Below are 8,967 nucleotides of genomic sequence, written 5' to 3' on the forward strand. Positions count from 1 at the left end.
AGATCAAAATGATAAAATTAGGAAACATAGATATGGAAGTAGCCGTGATGTCTAAGGAAATTAATGTTAATGAGAATATAGACAAGTTTGGCTGAGAACAAGAAACTGCAAAATGAAGAATAAATGTAATTTTTTTAAAAAAAAAGTAATTAAAATCCAAAATTTAGCAGACAGGTTTAATGGCAGATTTAAGTGGTTAAAAGGAAATTCAGTAAAATGGAAGAGAGTTGGTAAGAAAATATCCAGAACATTCAAAAACCAGAGCTCTAAAGGCACAAAGGGATAAAAGTTTGCGCTAAAACACAAAGGACAGAAGACAGCAGGTGAAAGCCCAGCGTCCATCACTGAAAGAGAAAGTGAGACAGTCGGGAGGGTGGGTGTGCCGCACACCGACAGCCAGGTTGGTACCACCTTCACTCCTTGGGCTGTTGTGTGTCCCCAGAGATATTTGGTGCCAGAGTCACAGGACACAAGGAGCTGTTACATCGTTCACGGTCACCCTACACTCAGATCAGTCTGCGGCACACGTCACTCTTGGTGTTCCGGGAGACTTGTCGTAAACATGTTCATCCCACACTTAGATCAGTCCGTGGCACACGTCACTCTTGGTGTTCCGGGAGACTTGTTTTAAACACGTTCATCCCACTTAGATCAGTCCGCGTCACATGTCACTCTTGGTGTTTCGGGAGACTTGTTGTAAAGCCTCAGCACCTCCTGTCAGTTTCCCTTTTCCAGCATCTTCCACCCTGAGTAAGGAGAACTTGTAACTCCATGTTGGAGGATGTGAGCTTCTGCTGTGAGTCCCTGCCACCAAAGATGAAGATTTGTAGGCAATAAGAGATGTCAAGGACTGCCACCATCTTGGTTTGATTTCTGTTGCTATGATGAAACATTCTGACCAAAAGAAACTTGGAAAGAAAGGGGATTATTTGGTGACTAATTCCATATCATAGTCCATCATTAGAGGAACTAGGGCAGGAACAGGGAGTCAGGAACTGATGCAGGAGAACAGATCCACAGAGGGATGAATGATGCTCACTGTTTGCTCCCATGGCATTCTCAACCTGTCTTCTTAGCTAGCCAGGACCACCTGCTGAGGGGGTGATGCTGCCCACTGTGGGCTGGACCCTAACGCATCAATTATTAATTTTTAAAAAATGCACCATATACTTGCCTCTAGGCCAATCTGATGGAGGCATTTTCTCCGTTCAAGTGTCCTCTTCTAGGAGGACCCTGGTTTATATCAACTTAACAAGAAAACTAGTCAGTGAATGACCCATCCATGCCGGTGTCCATTTCTTCTTCCAATCTGTCTGTTTTATTCATTCTAGCCAGCTCCAGAAACAGGAAAAATAACCTCCCCTAGACCAGTGAATCAGTCCAGGGAATTTATACAGTCAAATGCCTGTGATAGATCTGTCTGTCTCTTTGTCTGTGCACACATGTGTCAGTGAAACTCCTGGTTTCTTTGCCTGGACCCTCTTTTGACTGATAAAGGCAGCTCTTAAAGAGACGAGAGCTGGTGATGTCTCTAAGCTTGTGTGCAGCAAAGCAGAAACTTAAAGATTCAAATCCCCAAGTATACTGTGAAGAAGACTGCATCGCAGAAAAACTACCAGAAACCAAAAGCAAATAAAACAAGTGAAAAAGCAAAGAACGTTACAAAATGGTGGAGAAGAAACAGGGCCATGGGATCCATCATTCATTGCTAGGGAGAATGTAATATAGATAATAATCGACAACGTAGACAAAACAGTAAGATGTGACTCTGTCATTCATAAGAAACTTACTTTAGATATAGAGATAAAGATGGGTAGAAAGAATAAAAGCAATATACCATGCAAGCACCGACCAAGAGAACAATGGTATTGCCACATCAGTCTCAGGCTAAAGTAGACTTCAGAAAAAGCAATGTCATAGGGATTAAAAGAGCCCTGTAATGATAAAGGGGTTCATCCTCTAAGGAGACCTCAAAGGTCTAAACACGTATGCACCCTGCAGCAGAACTTCAAATTACATAAGGCAGAAGCCAATCAAATCAAAAGAGAAATCAATATATCTACAATTCTGATTGGAGACTTCAATGTTCTTCTCTCAACAATCAACAAATAACTTAAAAGAAAGTCGATAATATTATATGCCTAAATATACCGTCAATCAAATTGATTTCATTGATATTAACAAAACACTTTGCCCAAAGACAATGCATGTTACTTGCAGACATACATGGGACTATTCATTGAAATAAGCCACATTTGGACAAAAACAAACAAACAAACACTTAAATTTAAAAGAAACCAAATCTACAAAGAATACACTCAAAACAAAGCAGAATTAAACTAGAGATCAAAACCAGAAATTTTTCTGGAAAGTGCAGAAGTATTTGTAAATAAGTAATATACTTCTAAATAATCTGTGATTCAAATAAGAAATCTTGAGAAAATTAGAAAAATTTTTAAACTGAGTAAAAAATGAAAACATTCCATATCAAAGCATAATCAGTGTGTCATAAAAAATTATAGCATTAAACGCTTATGTTAGGAAAAAAGAATGCTCTCAAATCAGGAATTGAGTGGATATCTTACCAAACTTGATAGGAAATCCAATTAAACCCAATACGAACGAAAAGTAGTTAATAATAAGCAGGGCCAGTAGAATGGCAAAAAAAAAAATGAAGGCTTCATAAAGAGGTCCTCACACAAACAGGATCAGACAGAACCCATCCTCACCAGAATCACACTTCACGGCCTGGCTCCATCGAGTCCTGAAAAACAGGCACAATGTGCTGGCCTTCCCTTGCTGCTATATGGGTTATTGCAGCTTCCCAGCTTCAAACAATGAGCAGTCATTGTTATTGGGGTGTTGTGTCCCACAGTCCCCTAGATCCAAGGTCAGGGTTTCCACAGGGCTGAGCTGCCTTCTGGAGGCTCCAAGGGAATGTAGGTCCCATCTTTCTGGAGTCTTCCTATATCAGGCCTGCTCCGTCTTCAACTTCAGCTGTGCTAGGCTGAGTCTTGGGATGTCCTTTCTTCAATTGTCCTCTACCCAATCTCCATGAGTACCTTGGACCCACCCCAGAACCCCTTCCAGAATCTTGACTCTCTTCTGGCATTATCACCCAACACTCTCCTAATATCCGAAAGTTACGGTGCAGATATCTTGGGCTTAGTATGGTTGGTAACACCATAAAACTCTCTATGATAAACAAAAAAAACAAAAAAAAACAAAAAAAGAAATGAAAAGAAAAAGAAAATAGTCACTATCCGAGTAAACATTTAAAATAACTTTTAAGTAACAGGACCTTTCATCTACTTTTTCTCATAGAGAGAACATTAAATTACAAGAAGACTATAACAGAAAGCAGGACCAAGGGTGAACAGAGAGAATGTCATTTTTTTTTGAGACAGGCTCTCACTGTGTAACTCTGGCTGTCCTTGAACTTACTCTGTAGGCCAAGCTGCCCTTGAACTCATGTAGATCCACCTGCCTCCACCTCTGAGTGCTCAGAGGTATGTGCTACTATGGGCAGCTCAGAAGAAACTTCTTAAGACCCAAGCACCATCCATACAGAATGCGCCATGATACCACATCAAATGCCACCACCAACCCTAAGCCCCAGTGACTGAACAGAGGTTTATAACTGATGGAGGGAAGACATGGAATAGCCTTTAAAATCAAAGCATCGGGCAAGAAAGGAGATAGGAAGGAAGATGGAACAGGTGCAGCAAGTCGAAAACAAAGTGTTAGCCAAGCAACTGGAAGAGTGGTGTTTGAGGAATCCACATCTTGGAAATTATTGACCCAATTACCCACAGACTCACAGAGACAGGAGCAATCCTGAATCCTAGCCTCCCGTCAGCTGCAGCTCCAGCCTCTTCTAGAGTGCTCCCTCCTTCCCCTGCAATCACATGGCCTCTTTTTAGGTTGGGAACCTTTCCCTGCTCCACAGCACCCCAGCTTCCTGGGGCAGTCTACCCTTGTGTCTCCCACATGCAGAATCTCCAGTGAGATCTGCTTCTGCTTTAAATGGCCACAGACAAATATGCCTGCCTGTGCCAGTCTGGGTTTGCAGAGTGAGGATGTTTGGAGGAGAGCAGAGACACCTGGAAATGTGTTTCAAGGAACAAGAAATTACACACCTGAAGATTAGAGACTGCCCCAGGCACAGACAGAATCCATAGAAACATCGAATGCCAGCCACAAAATCCTTGTGCCAGTACCTATTAATCTATGGTGATTCAAACTCAAGAGGATCTGAATTTGTTCCCAGGGTGGGAATGAAGATAGAGAGAAGGAAGAAAGGGAGGAAGGGAGAGAGGGAGGGGAGAGGAGGAGGGGAAGAAAAGAGAGGAAGAAGGAAGAGTGGTTTTGCCTGCTAGATGGAGACATCTACAGGAGAACCCATTGGCTAGTGACTTCAGGAATGGGTGATGCGCATACTGTCTCCACTTGACTATACCACGTCTACCATCTAAACCATGAGAAAGAGGAGCAACAGGGACCGTGTAGAATCAAGATGGCTGGCAGTGTAGGAAGAAGAATGGAAACCTGGACTGGGCAGCAGCAGGTGTGTTCAGGGCTCACTGTACTCCACCCAGAGAAGAAATTAGAAAGCATCTAAGAACCACGGGACCTGACTCTCAACCCCAAACATAGTAGATAGAAGTAACACACAAATCTCTCTTGTCTGTGTACAGCTTACTTTCTTCATCACTGAAAAATAAATAAATAAGTAAATATTTATGGAGGGGTTTATTTTGGCTAACGGTTGGCAAGATAAAGTCCCTTGTGACTACAAAAGCATGTCACAGGAACATGTGGCTGAGGCTCCTCGCACTCAACAAGTCAGGAAGCAAAACGTGATAGGGCTGGGGTTCAGCTGGCTTTCTTCTTCCTTTATAAACCAGCTGAGTCCCCAGCCCACTTACATCTGAGATGGATCTTGACACCTCAATTAACCCTTTATGGAAGGAACCTCACAGACAGGTCCAGACATTTATCAACCTACGAATTCTAAATCCAAGGAAGTTCATGATGAAAGTTAGGCAACACATACCTTTATGTCTCACCATAATGTTTAACTTCATGATTCTCCATGTTTTCATACATATGTGTGTGTACGCATACATGTGTATGAGTGCGTGCATTAGCACTTGCACACATTATGAAGCACTGCGATGTCAGAAAACAACTGGAGGCAGTCCTCTTCTCTCTTTATGTAGGTCCCGGAGAGCAAACTACAGCTACTGGGCCTACACAACCACCATTTTTATCTGCTGAACCACCACACCAACCCTCCTTTTTTCCATCTAATGAGCCTTCCCAACAACCATTTTTTTTTTGTTACTTGCCACATTTACTGTATTTTTAGGAGAAATGCATGACCACTGGTACTTCTGCCATAGAAAACAAGAAGCAAAGGAATTCTCTAGCAGTATCTCATCCACTACTCAAGCCTGGCATTGAGTCCACCAATCTTCATCTACTATTCATGCCTGACATTGAGTCCACCAATCTTCATCTACTATTCATGCCTGACATTGAGTCCACCAGTCTTCATCTACTAGTCATGCCTGACATTGAGTCCACCAACCAGTGTATGTTGAGAGAGTCACTCTGGACTAGATACTGCCAGGAGCTGAAATAATAAAGATTAATAAAACCCAGTCACGCATCTCCCAATAGCTCTTGGTAACATTTTCAGCACCCGGTGACACAGGACTTGCAGAATCTCCGCGAGGGGGACACATCATCAAGCCATAGCCACTGACCACAAGAGTAACTGAGCCCGAGAGCTTAACCAACGCCTTACCCCTTCTCCTTATACCTCTGTCAGAACCCATTTCAGATGCCCTGCAGAACCCCGCCACACTGCTGGTGCGGAGGAAAACGGCACAGCCAATTTGCAAAACTGCCTTGTGCTTTCTTTATAAATGACAGAGGCACTTGCTGTGTCGCCCAGCAATTCTACTCCTAGACTTTTACCCATGGCCATGAAAATGCACGGCTACACAAAAACCTATACTTAAATGTGTGCAGCAGCTGTGCTCACTGCTGCTGAATGGGGAAAGAATTCAGAGGCCCAGCAGCTACTGATCAGATAAGCCATGGCAATTCAAACAGCAGAATACTACTCACGGATAACAAGGAACAACTCCCAGTAGAAAAATGTAACGAAAAGAAGTCACACAGTCAATTTTTAAGTGGGGGGGGGGTATTAAAGTTCATAAAGCAGTTCAAATTTGAACTCTTTGGGGATTCAGACACCAAAGTCATATGTTAATATCCGTTGTTCTTTTCTTTTTAAAACCAGAATTGGAGCTGGATGATGGCCAACAATTCCACTGGATGCTGAGTCAGTCAATGCTCGCCTTATGGTGGATGCTGTCAATGTTTGTGTATTATGAGAGGCTCATACTGGCAAGGGGACAGCGCAGTGACTATCAAATTATACTGATAAAAAAATAATTCATGTTGTAATATTATTATGACACCAATCTTAAGTATCTCTCAAGTCGCTCAAAGTTGGATTGACTTCCAGATATTTCTGGCTATGTGACAGCAATGGCAGCAAGGATCAAGGTATCAGGAGGTTATGACCAAAGCCTTTAATTCTTTTGCTCTGTAGATGATACAATTTTAAGCAAACATCATTACACATTAAAATATAAATGGGAAGGTACACGCGTTTGGATGTGGGACCTCACACTTGCTAGGCAAGCACTCTACCACAGAGTGAGAGCCCAAGGCCTCATGGAGTAGACCAAGCACACCTTGAACTCCTGATTCTTTGTAGCTGTGGTTACAAACTCATGCCACCGGGTCAGACTAGGATTCTCCTCTTCAGGTGTCACTAGCGTGGACATACTGTTCTTGGGGGATGGATTCAAGGGGATTGTCCCAGACTTTGGCCTGGTTATGGTACATGTTGGAGGAGAGTAAAGTTCTATGTCTTTCCATTCTCTCTTCGAAGAGAGAGTTTAGGAGCATTGGGCCTTGGTGGGGCTGCCCTGCTCTACAACCACGGAGCCCAAAGCACACATTCTCTAGCAGTCACCTTGAAGAAGCAAACACTCGGGAAGATTGTTCTCCCCTATGGCGAGACCTGGACTTCTTGGGGAAAGGGATTCCTAGATGTCATTGTAGGGGATACGAATGATGAGTGCTTCACTTCACCAGTTCCCACTTCACTTCACTAGTTCCCCACAAGGACTGTGACACAGTAACAGCCGAGAGCTGGGCATTTTCAAAGGTCTCGATAGCATCCAGTAATTGCATTAAACAAAATAAGCAAAAGGTTGACCCACTGTAGAACAATCTTTTCATACGCTGTGAAGATGTGCTGCTCTCGTTGGTTTAGTAGAGAGCTAAATGGTCAGTAGCTAGTCAGGACAAGGTTCGGCGGGAGAGTCAGGCAGAGAGAACTCTGAGATGAAGAAGGGCTGAGTCAGGGGATGCGAAGAGAAACAAGATGAACTTGCAGTGCTGAAAGAAGGGACTGAGCCACGTGGTCATACATAGATTTAAAGATATGAGTAATTTAAGTTGTAAGTGCTAGTTCATAACAAGCCGAAGCTATCAGCTGATCATTTATAGTTAATAATAAATGTCTGTGTCGTTATGATATTCCGCCTATGCTGAGCCTTATAGGAGTTTTAGGCACATGAGAGTCATTTCAAATGCTACAATAAACTGAAAACTGAGAACCAAAGGTGGCTTTGTTGCTGGAAGAGGGGGTGTTTTTCATTACTGCCTTACTCCAAGCAATTCCTCAGATAGAGAACTCTGTACTCCCCACTCACATCCCCCGCTTGTCTTGGTTCAGCCCCACCCACTTCAGGAACCTGGAACATATGTCAGAATCACCTGGAAGGTTGTGTGAACAATGGGTTGCTGGCTTCCACCCCCACCCTCATCCCACCCCTCATTTACTAGGCAGGCAGCCCCCCCCCTCCCAGCCACCATCTACAGATAGAGCATGAAGTCTCCTCGGGTAAGCCCATGGAGGACCCACAGGTCTGAAACACACCAATGGATAACACTGATATTTACCCCAGCCCTAACAAGTATGCTACAGGCAGACATGGGGTAACCAAGGCCATGTTGCTGCAAACACTGTAATTTAAAGGAAAGTTTTGCAAATTATAAAAGTATAATTTTGAAAAAGTTTACTGTGAAAAAATTCATCCAAAAATATTCTAATTAAAGTTTCATCATTTTACATCTAACCAACTAGAGAACTTTTAAAACACATTATTGTGTCAGAGAAGTCCATTTTAACAGCTAAAAGATTCATTTGTAAACAGAAAGTCTGCATTTGGGCCATCAAGATGGCTCGGCACAAAAAGATTCCTGCTGTCAAGCCTGACAGATAAGTTCTTGAATTTGGTTCCCAAACCCCATATGGTGGAAAAAAAAAGAATAGATTCCTGCACATTGTCCTCTGACCTCCGTACTTGCACAATGGCACATGCTCACACACATGACACATATATACACACATCAAATAAAATGAAATTCTTAAAAAATAAAATTTACATTAACCATAGGCATGAAAATTAACAGCATCCTTCATGAAATTGTTTTCCCGAGAAATATGTGTGTGTTTGCACTCTTTAACACAGAATGAAGCCAAGCATGGGAGCTCATGCCTGCAACCCCAGTACTCAGAGGCTAGAGGCAGGAGGAGGGTCACAAGTTCAAGGCCAACCTGGGCTACAGAGTGAGTCTCTATCAAAAGAAATAATGAAATAAAACCAGAATCATTTTTGAAAGCATGTGTGTAGAAGAAACACCTTATCTAACATCGTTTTCAGTGCCAACTACCACCATCAACATTCATCCTCAAACTCAGGAAAGCCTGAACTTCCACAATAGAAACTTTATTCCACTTCTTTCTCAACTGTACCCAATGCTCTGGTTGGTTCCAAGGTCTAAGAGGGAAAGTGTTGGGAAACGACTTCTGAG

Source organism: Microtus pennsylvanicus, chromosome 1, assembly GCF_037038515.1.
Source record: "Microtus pennsylvanicus isolate mMicPen1 chromosome 1, mMicPen1.hap1, whole genome shotgun sequence".
Taxonomy (NCBI): domain Eukaryota; kingdom Metazoa; phylum Chordata; class Mammalia; order Rodentia; family Cricetidae; genus Microtus; species Microtus pennsylvanicus.